At 41.4% G+C, this 13,657-nt stretch overlaps 1 protein-coding gene across 10 annotated transcripts in view; it reads right to left on the reverse strand.

Moving 5' to 3' along the window:
* TNFSF4 (TNF superfamily member 4) overlaps positions 1 to 13,657 on the reverse strand; it is a 328,053-nt gene that overhangs the window by 270,411 nt on the left and 43,985 nt on the right. For 6 of the 10 annotated variants that reach the window (XR_014814397.1, XR_014814398.1, XR_002346947.2 and 3 more), the window contains exons 3-4: positions 6,017 to 6,094; positions 1,921 to 2,032 (exon numbers count right to left, since the gene is read on the reverse strand). The exons of 2 other annotated variants lie outside the window; for them this stretch is intronic. The gene's annotated coding sequence lies outside the window, so the exon portion shown is untranslated. The remainder of the gene's footprint in view (positions 1 to 1,920; positions 2,033 to 6,016; positions 6,095 to 13,657) is intronic. 2 more of the 10 variants (XR_014814399.1, XR_014814400.1) reach the window with 1 other exon arrangement.

Raw genomic sequence — 13,657 nt, forward strand, 5'->3', positions numbered from 1 at the left:
ACAAAGAGCATTCGGGACCATATCCAGATTTTGACATTTGGTGAAGTTTGGAGTTGAGTTTAGATCCTGGCCAAATGCTTACTTGCAGGTGACCTGGGGACATAACCTAACCTTTGAGCACCTCTAACCCTCACAGTAGAAAAGGCTATATGAGAAATATAAGGTAAGGTAATGTATAAAAACATACACTCAAGGGTGGTTGCTCAGAAAAATGTTAGCTTCCTTGTATACAAGGGCCTCCAGGTGAGGACATACAAGAGCTAGAAAAGCTGGGAATCTTTCCATGGGAGGCAAATTTGAAAAGGAAGACTTCTCAACAAAAAACAAATGCTGGAGAGGGTAAGGAGAAAAGAGCACCCTCCTACACTGTTGGTGGGAATGTAAATTGGTACAACCACTATGGAAAACAGTATGAAGGTACCTCAGAAAACTAAACATAGAACTACCATATGACCCAGCAATCCCACTCTTGAGCACTTTCCTTGGAAAAAGATACATGCACCTTTAAGTTCATTGCAGCACTATTCACAATAGCCAAGACATGGAAACAACCTAAATGTCCATCAACAGATGAATGGATCAAGAGGATATGGTACATATATACAATGGAATACTACTCAGTCATAAAAAAGAACAAAATATTGCCATTGGCAGCAACACGGATGGAACTAGAGACTCTCATACTAAGTGATGTAAGTCAAAAAGAAAAAAAAAATGCCCACATGACATCATATATCTGGAATCTAATATACGATACAAATGAACTTTTCCACAGAAAAGAAACTCATGGACTTGGAGAACAGACTTGTGGTTGCCAAGAAGGAATGGGATAGACAGGGAGACTGGGGTTAACAGATACAAACTATTGCATTCGGAGTGTATAAGCAGTGAGGTCCTGCTGTATAGCACAGGAACCTATATCTAGTCACTTATGATGGAATGTGATGGAGGATAATGTAAAGAAGAATGTGTATATATATGCATGTGACTGGGTCACTATGCTGTACAGTGAAAACTGACAGAACACTGTAAACCACTTATAATGGAAAAAATAAAAATTAAAAAAAAAGAAAAGGGAAGCCTGATAAAGGAATCTCTCTCCAGCTTCCTACAACCTGTGATCAAGGTCATGGAGACACATAAGAGGGAACTGGAAAAGAGCCTGGCCCTTGCTCTGTGCTGGCCATGGAGAGGCCTTCCTGGACGAAGAAGAATATCAAGGTGCCATCATTTTGTGCTCATTTCCCTGGCCGACTTGTTCTCCTCAAGCTTCACTTGTGACCAAAGATGTCTCATGAACATAGGGTTGGCATTGAGCTCAGTATGGAGCTCTGGGGTCAGATAATGTATGTGACAAGAGCCGCAGAGAGAAACAAGAGGAAGGTGGCAATGCCTTAATAGGGCCTGCAGGAAGTGGGTGAAAGGAAGCCATGCGGATTGATAGCTAACACCTAACAAGGTAAAGGAAGACAAGGCCTGCACAATGATACACTTGCTGTATAATCAATGTAAAACAAAACACATTTTTAGAGGTGATAGGGGTTGTTTCCCAGTGAAGAACCCAGTCCAAATTGAGAGACCAACTCTCTCTCAGATGCTCTGCCGAGTTCAAGGCAATTGGATCTATATTAGAAAACTGAAGTTGGAACCAGTATTAGAGATTGAGTTGTGTCCTCCCCAAATTCATATGTTGAATCCCTAACCCCTCAACGTGACCGTATTTGGAGACAGGACCTCTAAGTGGGTAATTAAGGTGAAAGGTGGTCAGTCTAGAGAATTGGGGGTGGGGACTTAATCCTATAGGGCAGGTGTCTTACAAGAAGAGAAAGAGAGACCAGAGAGTTCCCTCTGTACAGAGAAAAGGCCATGACAGGACATGGCGAGAAGGTGGCCATCTGCAAAGCAGGAAGAGAGACTCACCAGAAACCAACTCTGCTGACATCTTGATCTCAGACTTCTAGTGTTCAGAACTCCAAGACAATGATTTCTGCTGTTTAAGCTACCTTTTTTGTGGTGTTCAGTTATGGCAGCCCTAGAAAAGTAATATACAGGAAATTTTAATGACATTAGCTTTCCTTATATTTTCTTGTGTCTAATTATGACATTATGTGCTCATTATAAATGTTACTGTTAGATCTAGTTGCCTTTTTTTTTTTTTTTTTTTTGGTCGTCTTTTTGCCATTTCTTAGGCCGCTCCCGCGGCATATGGAGGTTCTCAGGCTAGGGGTCGAATCAGGGCTGTAGCTGCCAGCCTACGCCAGAGCAACAGCAATGCGGGATCCAAGCCGCGTCTGCGACCTACACCACAGCTCACCGCAACGCCGGATCGTTAACCCACTGACCAAGGCCAGGGATCGAACCCTCGACCTCATGGTTCCTCGTTGGATTCTTTAACCACTGTGCCACGACTGGAACTCCAGATCTAGTTGCTTTTTAGTTCCTGCTGAGCCTCATAAATTACCTTGCAACATTTTCTCTTCTTTTTGTACAAAAGATCACTTAGGAGACCTGGTGGAATAATAGGCGAGTAAGCAAATAATAGATGTGCTGCAACAAAAACAGGGTATTTCAATGCAGCCAAGTTGATCATTAACCTTTCACCTTCTTTTATCACCAAGTGTGGAATCAGTAGAAGATGCTAATGAGGCTCAGCATAGGAGTGGGAGTGAAAGATGGGTGTGGGCAGAGACAGGGTGAAAGACCAGGAGGGTGCTGGGAGGGGTGGGGTGGGAGTCTTCACACTACTTATTAGTTTTCTAAAAGTTACAATTTAATATTTATTCATGTATGCTGTGGACTGAGTTGTATTCTTGCAAAATTCTTAGTTGAAGCCCTCACCCCCAGTGTGGCCGTAATTGGAGTGAAGAAACAATTATGATTAAATGATGTCATAAGGGTGGAGGCTTGATCCAGTAAGATTAGGGAACTTATTAGTGGAGACATCAGAACTCAATTCTCTCTCCCCACCAGGTGAGAACACAGCAAGAAGGCAGCCACCTACAAGCCAAGAAGAGAGCCCACACCAGAAATGGAATCCACTGGCACTTTTTTCTTGTGCTTGGCTGCTGATAGGTGATCTCAAGGCCCCAGGAAGGCTCTGACTGACAACAGTGTCTTTGTTTGCCTGAGATAGAGTCTAACCTGATCAATTTACGTTGGGGCTTTGAGCCATGCCATACCAGTTTTGACCTCTGGAGGAACCAGAGACTAAAAGCTAGTCTTTAGTCTCTAGTCTGTTTCTGGAGGGGATGGAAACAAAGCCAGCCATCAAGCTCTAATTAAAACTCTGGATACCGAAGGCCCTGGTGATCTCCCAATAGGCAATATTTTGTGAGTATCATCACGTCACGCATCAAGGCCAGAAGACAATGCCATGCATGACTCCGTGGGGTGAGGACAACCAGAACCCATGTTTGGGCCCCTGCCAGACACTGGCCTATGCATCTCTTTCTTCTGCTGATTTTAGTCTATTTCCTTTCACTACAGTAACACTTTAATTATAAATATAGTACTTTCCTGAGTTCTGTAATCACCCTTGTGAATGATCAAACCTAAGGGTGGTCATGAACAAGCTCTTTAGGTTTTTTCTTTTTTAAAGATTTTAACTTTGGTTTTTTTGGTTTTTTGTTTTTTTGGTTTTTTTTTTTTTTTTGGCTTTTTGGCTTTTAGAGCCTCACCCACGGCCTATGGATGTTCCCAGGCTAGGGGTCCATTTGGAGCTGTAGCTGCCAGCCTATACTACAGCTAGAGCAACGTGAGATCTGAGCTGCGTCTGCGACCTACACCACAGCTCATGGCAATGCCGGATCCTTAACCCACTGAGTGAGGCCAGGGCTCGAAGCCGCGTCCTCATGGATGCTAGTCAGGTTCATTACCCACTGATCCATGACAGGAACTCCTGTATTGTTTTTCGTTGTAAGTAATAATTTACCTATTTAACTTGTGGTAATTTTAAATGATTGTGTAATCAGCTCTATCAATCTTTCCCTTTACAGCTTTTGTTTACTTTCTCACTAGAAAAACATATAGGCATTCATCTTTATTTTCTAGTTTTTTACAGTGTCATTGCTCTTTATTTAACTAATTCCATTTGGGATTTGTTATATGCTACCAGGTAAAAATCTATTGCTACTTTCTTCCAAATAGTTTATTAATTGACCAGTACCATTTTTTGAATAGTTATATTTTTTTACCCTGTTATCACATGCTAAATTCCCACATATACTAGGGTTTATATGTGCTCACTCTATTCTGCTGGATCTATAGCACTGTCTTTTCTTGCAGAACCCTGCCTTTGCTTTATTGTCTTTATAACACATATTAATATCCCACTGAAGATATCTTTCCTGTTTATCATTCCTATTTAAAATCTTCTTGGCTTACTTTCCTCTTTATTCTTCCATAAGAAAATCTTCTGTGCCCCAAGAAAATGATTTACTCAGAACATAAAAGACAGGAGTTCCTGTCGTGACTCAGTGGTTAACAAATCCGACTAGGAACCATGAGGTTGCGGGTTTGGTCCCTGCCCTTGCTCAATGGGTAGGATCTGGCGTTGCCGTGAGTTGTGGTGTAGGCCACAGACACAGCTCAGATCTCACGTTGCCTTGGCTCTGGCATAGACCAGTGGCCACAGCTCTGATTAGACCCCTAGCCTGGGAACCTCCATATGCCATGGGAGCAGCCCTAGAAAAGGCAAAAAGACCAAAAAAAAAAAAAAAAAAAAAAAAAAAAAAATTAAAAAAAGAACATAAAAGACAAATTAAAATCATTTTGTCAATTTCCATCAACCTCCCCAAATAAAATACTAATGGAGCTTTTTACTAGAATTGCATTAAACTTAAAACTGGGGGGGAAATTGGTATACATATTTACAAAACTGAATCTTTCCATGTAGAAACATGGTATGTCCCACAGTAAAAATAAAAAATTTTTTAAAAATTTAAGTTGATTTTCTTCATACAAGTCCAGCGAATTTCTTGTTAACCTCGAAGAAATGAGAATTTTTATGGCTCTTAATGCACATTGCTGTATTATCTCCAGAAGTATTCACAAAATGTAAGATTGAAAATGTCCCCCTGCCAGTCTGAGCAGGTAAAAAAAAAGTATCTCGCTGTAGATTTAATGTGCACTTCTTCGACTTTTCATGCGGTTGAATGATGTCACATATATTTATTTATTGTATTTCTTTGTGAACTCTTAGCTTTTGCCTATTTTCTATATTAAGAATAATACTTTGACCTAGCAGGTGGAAGTATTTTTCCCAGCACATCATTTGCCTCCTCTTAATTTTGCATATTACAGTTTCTGACACACATAATTAAAATTTTTCCATCTACGCAAATCTATTCTTTATGGTTTCTTCATTTATACTCAGGAAGTCCTCCAATTCAAAAATCATAAAAGTATTTGTGTATATGTTCTTCAAGTCATTTATATGTTCTTCTGTTTGTTTAAATTTTAGGGAGTTCCTGCTGGGGCTCAGCAGGTTACAAACCCAACTAGTATCCATGAAGATGTGGGTTCGAGCCCTAGCCTTGCTCAGTGGGTTAAGGATCTGGTGTTGCCATGACCTGTAGTATAGTTCACACACGCGGCTTGGATCTGACATAGCTGTGGCGTAGGCCAGCAGCTGCAGCTCCAATTTGACCCCTAGCCTAGGAGTCAAACTTCCACCCTTCAATCCTTGGCATTAAGCCTAAAAAATTAAATAAATAAAATTTTAGTTCCCAAATCCACACTGGATTTATAGAAGCCTATGATATAAATGGAATAAAGGTTGGGTTTCATTTTGAGTTTTAAGGATTGGTTTGTTTAAGTCTGCATACTGAACCATGTTCTTTTTTTTTTTTTTTTTTTTTGGAAGTTATTCTGTGTCAAAGCTTTTTGGTTTACTTAATTTTTAAGTACAGAATTTCTTGGCACATACTCTTCACTGCAGTAATAAAATGTTCTCATTATTAAAGGACTTTAAGCAGTTACAGCTGAAGCCTTCTTACTAGTGTGTTTAATAAGGTACCTTTTAGTTAAAAAATGTTGAATATCACTCAACTGCCAGCCGCTGTCCCTCTGGGGCTTCTGCGAGTCTTCTGAATGGCTGCAATAGTTAAAGGGGTTCTTTTACCAGCGCCATCTGTAAAAATGTGTTGCTACAATTCACTTGCGTACACAATCCCCCAAGGGTACAAAGAATTAATTTACAATCACAAGTCTGGCATTCTTAGAAGAAAGCTGTTCAACCAAAGGAAAACATAACCCTCTGAGAAATCAAATGGGTCTGGCAGACTGAACTAAGATTTCCAGCAAAGTACTATTTACACAGCAAAGCTAAGGCACAGGAGAAATCTCTAACATCAAATATCGTACAGTATAGAAAACATTAAATTGAATGTCTGAAAACCTCGAGTCCTTGTTCCAACAACAATGATTTGACCTTGGGCAGATCACTTTAATGAATTCCAATTTCCTCTTATAAAATGGGTGACCTCATAGGATTACTGCCAACACTAAATGAGAAAATTTATGTGAACGTAATGTATACACTGTAAAGCAATGGTCAAAATATTAGTAGTTATTAATTAACCTGGGATTGAACTTAGGCTACTTCTCTAACTGAAGAGATGGCAGCGCCTGCCGTCCTTGGCCTATTCAGCCAGTCTTGGGACGCACTGTCTACATGCCCACTGCCTCCATTCAAGGCATGCCCCAGTTCTGAACCATGCACACTTCCTGCCCACAGCACTCCCCAGGGCAGACATATACATTAGCTTAAGTCTAGGCACCTTCAAGAAGGTAGGAAGGTACTATGTCTAGGCAGGAAAAAGAAGAATAGCATTTACTGAGCCCCTATCACATGTTGAGTACTGAAAGATACACTAGCAAAATAGAGGTGAGTGAGGACAGTTCTCTCACTTTTTGCCTTAATTTTCTGGCTGTACCAGACTCATAAGGTCTACAACGATCTAACACACACCACTACCAGCCAAAGGGTGTTCACACACATGAACTACATTTCTATCCCTGGGCAGTGTTAGGACTGGGAAAGGGAGAGAATTTACATGCAAGCTGTGTGGAGTCAAAGGAATACTTTTAAAATGATTTATAAGTTTAGCTGGCTCAAAGATGTATTTGTGCATCTGTAAGACTGAGGTCCAAAATTCTTCACAAGAACTCAGGATCAAGTCTAGGCTCTTCTTCCAAGAGGACTCTGCCCAAGTCACAATAAAGTCAAAACACAGTGGGAAGGCATTGAGGAGGGAAAGGGCATGGTCAGATCTGTGCTTTAAAAAGAGTACTCTGAAAAAAATTAAAAAATAAAAGCGTATTCTTGTTACAACGAGGTATCACTTTATACTAGTCAGAATGGCCATCATCAAAAAGTCTACAAATAATAAATGCTGGAGAGGGTATAGAGAAAAGAGAATCCTCCTACACTCTTGGTGGGAATATAAATTGATGTGAACAGTAAGGAAGTTCCTTAAAAAACTAAATATAGAGTTACCATATGATCCAGAAATCCCATTCCTGGACATACATCCAGAAAAAAAACTCTAATTCAAAAAGATATGTGGGAGTTCCCGTAATGGCTCAGTGGTTAACGAATCCGATGAGAAACCACGAGGTTCAGGGTCAATCCCTGGCCTTGCTCAGGGGGTTAACAATACAGCGTTGCCGTGAGCTGTGGTACAGGTCACAGATGTGGCTCGGATCTGGCATTGCTGTGGCTGTGGTGTAGGCTGGCAACTACAGCTCCGATTAGACCCCTAGCCTGAGAACTTCCACATGCCATGTGTGCGGCCCTAGAAAAGACAGAAAGACAAAAAAAAAAAAAAAAAAAAAAAGAGAGATACGTGCACCCAAAGTTCGTAACAACACTATCTACAACAGTCAAGACATGGACACAACCCAAATGCCCATCAACAGAGGAATGGATAAAGAAGATGTGGTATACGTGTGTGTGTGTGTGTGTGTGTGTGTATACATATATATACAGAGAGAGAGAGAGAACAGAGTATTAGTCAGTCATAAAAAAGAATGGAAGACAAATATCATATGAGTATCACTTACATGTGGAATCTAAAAAAAGATACCAAAGAACTTATTTACAAAACAGAAATAGTCTCAAAAACAGAAAACAAGCTTATGGTTACCAAAGGGGAAAGTGTGGGAGGGGGGTAGGGATAAATTAGGAGTTTGCAATTAACAAATACACACTACTATATATAAAATAAATAACAAGGACCTGCTGTATAGCACAGGGACCTATATTCGATACCTTGTAATAATCTGTAATGGAACAGAACCTGAAAAAGAATGTGTATCACTTTTCTGTACACCTGACACTAACACAACATTGTAAATCAACTACACTTCAATTAAAAAAAAAAGAGTACTCTAGTTGCTATATGGACAACAGAGGGGAACACCTCAAGAAGGGAGCAGGAAGGCTTACACGGTGGTAGGTGGCTGATGGCTTGCTCTAGTTCAAGAAAGTTAACTGTGTCCATATCTTCCCAAGGTCACATCTAGTGCCATCAGGTTAACAGACTGAAATACAGAGTCCTGTTGTGGCTCAGCAGAAATGAACCCAACTAGTATCCGTGAGGATGCGGTTTTGATCCCTGGCCTTACTCAATAGGTTAAGGATCCAGACCCAGCATTGCCATGAACTGCAGTGTAGGTCTCAGATGCAGCTCGGATCTGGCATTGCTGTGGCTGTGGTATAGGCTAGCAGCTGAAGCTCCAATTTGACCCCTAGCCTGGGAACTTCTATATGCTGCAGGTATGGCCCTAAAAAGCAAAAAAAAAAAGACTGAAATAGGTGAGTATTTATACCAAGTAATCTTGCAAATGCTACAAATCCACGTTTCCCTACCTCTCTGCACTCAAGAGCCAGTTTATCAGCACAGTATTGCCTAGAAGGCTTCTACAGGCCATCAGACAAGAGGGGCAGTGGCTTTGAGTTTGATGCATCCTGTTCCCTCAGGCCAGAATGTTCTTATCACAGCTCTCAGCATGGCTAGCTTGTTTTCTCCCTCAGGTCCCTGTTAATAGAGGACACCTCTAACTGCTCAAAGTCTGTCTCCCTCCAACTATGTCCTCACTGTTAGTTTCCTTCCTGGCACCTACCACAATTTATAATCACATATTTTTATGTCTGCTTGTTTGTGTTCTATCTCCCTCACTGGACTGTAAGCTTTTTTAAAAAATTGATCTCTGATTTTTCAGCCTCTAACACAATTCACCAATAAGAAAAATAGCCTGCCTGCAGCCTACAGACAACAGAGACCAATACTGTACCACCTCTGCAGGGTAGATATCTAAGCACCTGCAATAAAAATATACACTTGGGAAAACAGTTGAGACTCTGCAAATAACTCACACACAGGGCAGTGTGTGACAGGCAAGGGCAAGTCCAGGCTTGGAGCCAGTCACTTCCCCAAGTCTAGATCCGGCTAAAGAACCAGGAAGTTCTCACAGTGAAGGTAAGAGTTGAATAAAGACCTAAATGAGGAGTTCCCGTCGTGGCGCAGTGGTTAACGAACCTGATTAGGAACCATGAGGTTGCGGGTTTGGTCCCTGCCCTTGCTCAGTGGGTTAACGATCCGGCGTTGCCCTGAGCTGTGGTGTAGGTTGCAGACGCGGCTCGGATCCCGCGTTGCTGTGGCTCTGGCGTAGACTGGCGGCTACAGCTCCGATTCGACCCCTAGCCTGGGAACCTCCATATGCCTCGGAAGGCCCAAAGAAATAGCAAAAAAAAAAAAAAAAAAAAAAAAAAAACCTAAATGATGGGTGTATTACATTTCTATAGTAGTTCCAAGCTCACAAAAGGAGATTCTTATTTGTCAGAGAAGGTCATTAGGAAGGTATGACTAGAGGTTGACCCTAGAGCTAGACCCTAGGCAATCAGAGGCTCCCCACCTGCTCCCCCTGGCCTTAGAAAGTACATCCATGCACCACCCCTACTTGAGAGTAATTTTCATAGATGCTGCCCTGAGGGAGCAAGGTGTTGTTGAGACCATCTGGACAGTGTACATGATCAAAGCCAGCTATATTAAACTTTTCAGATTCTGCTGAGCAGATACCAAGATCTACTCGTCTTGTGGCCACCCAAGGCAAGCCTTGCACGTAAGTTTCCTTGCTTATTAAAACCATCACCTACCTACCCATCTAGAATGGTATGCGTCTTTTCTCTTCTCCCTGGAATAGTCTCTGCCCTTCATGTACATGGGTCAGTTTGTGAACCAACAGCATTTTTCATGAATTCTTATATCAACCCAGTGAAGAAAGCAGAAAAGCATAAAACCAAATTAGGAGTTCCCATCGTGGCTTAGAAGGTTAAGAACTCAACATAGTGTCTGTGAGGATGTGGGTTTCACCCTGGCCTTGCTCAGTGGGTTATGTATCCAGCATTGCCACGAGGTGTGGTGTAGTTGCAGATGGAGCTTGGATCTGGCATTGCTGTCGCATAAGCCAGCAGGTGCAGCTCCAATTTGACTCCTAGACTGGGAATTTCCATACGTCCCAGGTACAACCATAAAAAGAAAAAAAAAAAAAAAAAAAAAAAACGAATTAAAGTCCAGATCATCTGCCTCCAAGTTCAGAACTCTTTACACCATCTATTTCCAATTAGAATGTATTTTTTGTACTCCTACTATGGGACAAATAAATGAGGGTATGAGGTAAAACAAAACATAATCCCTGACCTAGCTAAGTTAAAAACTTGCAAAACAATTTGAGACTGCTCCCACCATCAACCACCACTTCATGCTAAACTTGAGGCTGTGGGAACTCAGAGACAGAGAAAAGTGTGTAGGCTGAGAGCCAGGAGAAGCTGTTACAGAAAGTAAGTTTGAGTTCTGCAGACCAGTCCCAAGGCCCCTTCAATGCAGAGGAGTAGACTTGCATTCACTGTGTCCCTGCTGAACTCATCTCCTTCACTTTCACTGATGAAGACATTTCAGAACAAGGAGGTTCTTTTCTAATCAACAACGTGCTGTACCTGCAAATATCTGACACTGTTACGGCCAGTGGGAGTCTTTTCACTCAGATAATTCCCTGATCAGTCTTGCATCCTCTTGTTTCTTTCTTCTGCTCTGCCATTTTCTACCTACCCAAAATAAGACTGCCATTGCTGATCACAGCTGCATCCCTTTTGATCGCCAACTGCCTATAGCACGTGCAAAAGGGGGCACTAGCAGCCTCCATCTACCAGGTCTCCTCAGAAAATGTCATGCTGTCCCTGAGCATTACTCTCCTGTGCCCTAAGTGTCAGCTGCTGGTCATGATCCTGCTACCCCTCACAGAAGTCAAGGAGAGAAAGAGCAAGAGAAGAGAGGAAGAGGGGAATGTTGTCTCTGATGAGAAGTTAAAGGCCACCAGTTATTGCTATAGGTGACAGTCCATGACACTAGGACACAGGCTAAGTCTGCCAGTAAAGCTGCTGAATGATTCTACAGACTTGCTTGTGCCCAAGAAGAAAGCGTGACCCTTTGCCCCTACCACTGCCACCCAGAACACAACTCGTAAGTAATTACTCAAATCTATCCACCTCATGGGTGGGAAACCCAGTTCTATATGTTCTATGTTCTCAATTGCACCTGCTGGAAGATGATCCTGTTCTTCCACGCTTCCCAACTTCTGCTGAAGTTTCAATCAGAATCTGATTTTCTTCCTGGAGGATGACTGGGCCTTTTTCACTTTCTCATTCAAGTAAGAAACAAGAATTTCATTCCATGCTGTTAAATAAATAAACCAGTGAAGCCTCCTGTTAAAATATCTTCTCTCAAGTGTATTTGCTTGCATTGTATGCTTTTCATACCAAGTCCTAAATAGACCAAAAACAGATTTACTTTTAAATAAACATTGTTTCCAGATGTAATCTATGGACACTGTGAGATGAGGCATTTTAAACCTGTCAGTTTAAAATCCATCAAAGCAAAATACCAGCTATACTTATATAATATAAAATAAACTGCTAAAATTTTTTTTTTTTTTTGTCTTTTTGCTATTTCTTAGGCCGCTCCCACGGCATATGGAGGTTCCCAGGCTAGGGGTCCAATCGGAGCTGTAACCACCGGCTTACACCAGAGCCACAGCAACATGGGATCCGAGCGCGTCTGCAATCTACACCACAGCTCATGGCAATGCCGGATCGTTAACCCACTGAGCAAGGGCAGGGACCGAACCCGCAACCTCATGGTTCCTAGTCGGATTCGTTAACCACTGCACCACAATGGGAACTCCCTAAAATTTTAAATTCTAAATAATTTTTCCACAAGGTGAAAATGTCCAAAATTCCATGAGAAAAATACTCTCATTGTCAAAATTAAACAATAAAATGGCAAATCAGACTAAAGCTTCTATCAACAGGTGAAGAAGATGTCAAAGGGGAAATGTTAAAGGCAGGGATCAATTGGGAGGTTGGGATTCCCAGAGGCACACTATACACAATCAATAACAAGAAGCACAGGGACACCTACTCAATATCCTGTAATGGCCTATATGGGAAAAGAATCTGAAAAAGAATGGATATATGTATAACTCATTCACTTTGCTGTACACCTGAATCTAACACAACATTGTAAGTCAACTATACTTCGATAATTTTTTTTTTCTTTAGGGCTGCACGTGCAACATGTGGAAGTTCCCAGGCTAGGGGTCAAATTGGAGCTACAGCTGCTGATGTAGGTCAGCCACAACCACAGCCACATGGGATCTGAGCCACATCTGTGACCTACACTGCAACCTATGGCAACGTCGGATCCTTAACCCCATTGAGTGAGGCCAGGGATCAAACCTGCATCCTCATGGATACTAGTTAGATTCATTTCCACCGTGTCCACAATGGGAACTCCTATACTTCAATAAAATTTTTTTTAAAATATTCAGGAATTCTCTCTGTGGTGCAGCGGGTTAAAAATTCAACTGTAGTAGCTCTGGTTGCTGTTAAGGACTGGGTTCAATCTGCCTGGCCCAGTGGATTAAAGTATCCGGCATTGCCACAGCTGTGATGTAGGTCACAGTTGTGGCTGGGATTCAATCCCTGGCCTGGGAACATACATATTCTATGAGTGCAGCCATAAAAAAAATTCAAATAAAATTTTAAAACAAAGATAGAGCTGTCATACACACACACACATAATAATAAAGTAGAATATTACTTGCCATAAAAAAGGCATAAAATGTTGCGATTTGCAACAATATGAGTGGACCTGAAGGGTATCATGCTAAGTGAAATAATCCAGAGAAAGACAAATACTGTATGTCATCACTCATATGTATAATATAAAAATAAACAAATGAATATAATAATATCAAGGCCTTAGTCAACGAAATGCAGAAATAAAGGCATCTTTAAATCTAGTCCACTGAAGGCAGATATAAACTTTAAGTTCTATTGGCATATAAATTGAGGCTCCAACCTCCCACAAAGTATTTCTTTCCAAAAGAGGAGTTGAACTCCCTGGAATAATCAGAAAGGCATTGAGAGAAGAAAACGGATTCCCAGTCACAACTCAAAAAGGTGTAAAAAAATTTTGTAACCAGCTTGCCAGAAACAAGAATGTGGCAGATTTATGAAGAAGGGGCCCAGGATTGGAGAGGAGGACAGAAAAGTGGCTCCCATATTCAAGACGAAGTCAATAGGCTGTCTTCCTAC

This window comes from Sus scrofa, chromosome 9 (genome assembly GCF_054392235.1).
Source record: "Sus scrofa isolate SSC_HxYL_T2T_F1_AM1 chromosome 9, Sscrofa_HxYL_maternal_Yorkshire_Landrace_v2.0, whole genome shotgun sequence".
Classification (NCBI taxonomy): domain Eukaryota; kingdom Metazoa; phylum Chordata; class Mammalia; order Artiodactyla; family Suidae; genus Sus; species Sus scrofa.